This window comes from Choloepus didactylus, chromosome 10 (genome assembly GCF_015220235.1).
Source record: "Choloepus didactylus isolate mChoDid1 chromosome 10, mChoDid1.pri, whole genome shotgun sequence".
Lineage (NCBI taxonomy): Eukaryota > Metazoa > Chordata > Mammalia > Pilosa > Megalonychidae > Choloepus > Choloepus didactylus.
Genome location: NC_051316.1, coordinates 14202393 through 14207224, shown reverse-complemented (window position 1 = coordinate 14207224; position 4832 = coordinate 14202393).

The following is a 4832-nucleotide window of genomic DNA, read 5'->3' as shown; positions in this document are numbered from 1 at the left end:
GCTAAGGAATACAGGTGGGGCACTGACAACATTTGCTACAGCCAGGCTAAGGAGGCAGAATTTTATTTTGACACTTATGAGGGCTGGAGGGAGTGGGGGAATTGAAATATTTAATGCAGCAGAGTGATGTGTTCAGATATGAATTAGAAATCACCCTGATGGTGGCTGAAGGGGCCAGACTCTCCAGATAGGAAGCTGTGTATTTAGGAAGATGTATTTAGGAAACAGAATAGGAAATACAAAAGGGAGGTAAGGATAAATTTGAGGAACTTCAGAGACACCCAAGCAGAGATGTCCAATAAGAGGCTGGATCTTTGTGCCTGGAGTTCTAGCATTTGGGGCTGTAGATATAGACTTGGGAGTCATCAAGGGTCAGGTGAAACAAAGTGAAAGGATGAATAGACATAGGCAGAGTGTGTCCAGTGAGAAAGGAAGGTGGCCAAGAAGAGAACCTTGGAGAAGAGTGTTGTCACAAAGCCAATGCAGGAGAAAGTTTCAAATGAGAAAGAGTGATCAACCTTAGGTGATATGAGGTAGTTCAGTGGATTTGGTTCCTGGAGATTGGCATTGGCCAGGGTCTTTGGCCAGTAGGAATAAAGCCCACTTGAGCTAGCTTGGGGAGGGTGGTGGGTATCGTAAGGATCAAGTGGAATCTTGAGGAACCAAGTCACTGGAAGCACAGCCTGGCCTCAAGCATACTAGAAAGTCATCATGCAGCCACTTTCTCCAGCTTTTTCGTTCTCTCTTGGGGTGCATGGTCTCTTAATTGCTGCATATTCACACTGTTTACTCCATGAACACTGGCTTCTCTGTAAGTCTTTTAGATCCTGCTCGTCTGCCTTGCTAGTTTACAATTGGGGATTTAGCTGTATTTTATTGCATTGTCTTGGGAGAAAATTTGACCAACTCTGGAATTTGGATCAGTCATCCACTCTATCATTTATCTATCGCTATGTAGAAAACTGCCCCAAAACTCAGTGGCTTCAGGCAACAAGGATTTATTATGTCTCATTGTGTGTTGACCTCATTTCTTTCACATAGCTACATTCGGCTGGAGGATCAGCTGGACTGGAAGGTCCAAGATGACTCACTCACATGTTTGGCGACTGGTATCGGCTGTTGGCTAGTTCTCTCACATTTTCTTCCACGTGGCCACCCATCCTCCAGGAGGCTGAACAGATTCCCTTGCATGGTGTTCTCAGGGCAGCCTTCCAGAGAGCAATGGCTGAGCTACAAAACTGCCTGAGGCTTAGGCTCCAAATCTTGTATGTAATTTCTGCCACATTCTATCAGTCAAAGCAAGTCACGAGTCCAGACTAGATTTAAGGGGTGGGGCAATAGACTGCACCTCTTGATAGGAGTTGCTGCAAAGAATATGTAGCCACATATAATCTACCACATCCCTCATGGTCTCATCAGTTGCTGGCTAGAGAACAGGGTCACCTGATAGGATCCAACTGTCTATCCCCACTCTGGCTGAGTGTGGTAAAGGCATATACCCAGCAAGACATGTTGCCATTTTACGGGAATGATGGCAAGTGGTAGTGAGCTGAATGCTACTAGGTCTTAGAAATTATGGGTGCCAGTGAGAGTAGAGAGATCCTACAACAAGAATCCTTTTTGTTTTCTTTTTAAATTGTGGATGTCAATCTACTAAGGGGCAAGAGCCAGTAGACAGGAAAATGTTGAATTTAATAAAGAGGGAATGGTAATGGCACAAGATCCCTTTGTTGGGGGTTGGTAGCTGGGGCTCTGAGCACAAGATAAGAATTAGGCTAAGGCAGAAAGAGAGACAACCTCCACTGAGGCTTGGTGAAAAGAAAGAAGGACAATTGGCAATAGTTTCAGAGAGTGTGGGAGCTGCACGGGTCTGAAAGTTAAAGGAGCTGCCATGTTTCCATGGGGTTTGTAATGAACACATGTACTGAAGAACAGAATGAGAGGGAGTGCTCAAAATCTGGAGGGAAGAGGTACAGCTTTAGTGTAGCTGTTCTGGGGCAAGCTGAGTAATCTTCCCCTGCCACCCACAGATGGCCACATCCTGATCCCCCAAACCTATGAATACGTTATCTTCTGTGGTAACTGGGATTCTTCAAATATGAGTAAGTGAAAGATCTTGAGATGGGGAGATTATTCTGGATTATCCAAGTGGGCCCAACGTAATGACCAGAGTCCTGATAAGAGGATGGTAAAAGGATCAGCATGAGGGAGAAGGTGACGTGCAGAAGCAGAGGGAGCAGATTTAGAGAGAAGATGCAGTTGACTTTAACGATGAAGACAGGTGCCATGAATCAAGGAATGCAGACAGCCTTTAGAAGCTGGAAGAGGAAAGGAACAGATTTTCCTCTGCAGCCTCCAGAAGAAACCAGCCCCAATGACATCTTGAATTTAGCCCACTGGAACTCACCTGGCTTCTAGAACTACAAGAAATAAAATGTGTATTGCTATAAGCCACTAAGTTTGTGGTGATTTGTTACAGCAGCAATAGGAAACTGATACCTCTTCCTCTTGGAGTTACTGTAGGGGAGATAATGCACCAAAAACTCGTAGCACATTTATCCTGCGTATGCTTTTCTAACCTATAAGATTGCAGGTGGGTGTGGGTGTGCTCTTCCTTTTTCTCCTGATCCTAAAGGAACTTCTGACCTTGAGCAGAGCAAGAGGCTAAATCTTTTCTTTTGCAAGTAGGAAAAGTTGCAGATGTGATAACAGCTTCCTCAGGACCCTTGCACAGGCAGTTTCCTCTGCCTGGACCATCTTTCCCCATAGCATATTGCAGGTCTTTGCAATAAGGCCCTTCTGGGTTAGGCCTTCCCTGACTACTTAATTTAAAGTTGCAATCTACACCCCACCCCCCTCACATGCATATACACATATTGCTCCCCTTCTCACCCCTCCTGCTTTATCTTTATCCATTTAACACACTCTGATGTATATTTATCTTAATTATGTATTTGTTTATTATCTGTTTTCTATTCTCTAGAATATAAACTCTGCAGTGGTAGGGATATTTTCTGTTCTGTTCATGACCACATCCTAGCATCTAGTATAAGGCTTGGCATATTAGGAGACTCAATAAATATTTGTTGAATGAATGAATGAATGAATGAATGAACAATTTGAAGAAAATGTTGTTAAACACAAATGAACTATAGCTGCTTCTGTCTCCTAAGGGGAAGGAGTATGGTGGCATAATTCATATCAGGAGAAATAACATTTCTGTCCCACTCCCTTTCTCCTGCAAAGACTGGAGGAGGGAGAAGAAAAGGAGGCACCTGGGAGGATAGCACCCCATTTAGACAGAGTACATGCTGCACTTCTAATTATGCAAAGGGAAGCCTGTTATAAGGCAGGGATTACAGTAAGAGAAAATGGGAGACTGGAGGAATGTGTATATTTGGAGCTTTTGAGAAGAAAATAGTACCAAGTGGGCAGTGAAGTAATCTCACCCACTATGGTAGAATGACCGACGGGCTTTTCAGAGTGGGAGTGCTTTCATACTTGATTTTAAGTTACTTTGAGTTTCTACCATGTAAACTCACTCTGTCTTCTCAAAACTTTAGTATAAAGTCTGCTCCAAGCAAAGGCCTTACGTAAAATTCTAGGGGACAAACTGAGGAGAAGGCCTAAATCCCACATCTGAGTTGACACATTTTGGAGCAGGAAGAGCAAGTAGAGTAACTGAAGTGACACAGAAATGGAATGTAGTTGCAGCAGAAGGACAGAGCTGGGAATGATCCTGAGAATGTAAGGCCTTGAGAATTTGTGGGAAATTCAGGAAATGTTTTGGAGCTAATATAGTCACTTATCAGATTTCAAGTGACTGATGATTGGGTTGCTATGGTAAAGTACATTTGTATGGCACTTTATAATTTACAATACCTTTTCACATATGTTATGTCAATTTTATCTTCACCCTGAACCTAACAGAGAGATTATGTAATTTACCCAAGATCTTATGAGTTTCAAGGCTAGAGCTGAACTTCGGGTCTTTGGACTAGAAGTATATTACTACATTACTCTTAGCATTTGCAGGTTCAACATTTGAGCTTTCACCTATTTTAGAAGTTCATGTGATAAGGTAGTTTGACTTTTTTGCCAAGGAATAGGTTAGAATCATCTGTTTTGGGAGGCTGGTCTGCAGTAGGGAGTCTTAGCCATTGAGTGAGCCTGTTCTAGTTTGCTAATGCTGCCCTTATGCAAAATACCAGAAATGGATTGGCTTTTATAAAGGGGGTTTATTTGGTTACAAATTTACAGTCTGAAGGCCATGAAAATGTCCAATTAATGCATTAACATGAGTATAATCTTCACGAAGGAAGGCCAATAGTGTCCGGAAAACCTGTTAGCTGGGAAAGCATGTGCTTGGCATCTGCTGATCCTGGGTTGTGTTCCAGCTTTCTCAGCTCCTGTGCATTCTTCAAAATGTTGCTCTTGGGTGTTTTGTCCTCTCTTAACTTTGCAGAGCAAAACTGGGCTAGCATCTCCAAAGTGTCAGCAAAAGTCTACTTTCAATGGCCATTCCAAAATGTCTCTCTCAGCTGCTCTGAGGTCCTTCTGTTATGAGCTCTTTATAGGACTCCAGTGATTAAATCAAGACCTACGCTGAATGGGTGGGGCCACACCTGCATGGAAATAATCTACTCAAAGTATAACCTACAGTTGGGCAGGTCACATCTCCATGGAAACAGCCTAATCAAAGGATCCAACCTAATCAAGACTAAATACATCTGCCCACACAAGATTGCATTAAAGAACATGGCGTTTTGGGGGCATAATATATCAAACTGGCACAGAGCCTGACTGCTTGCTCAGCACCACAGCTCAACTCA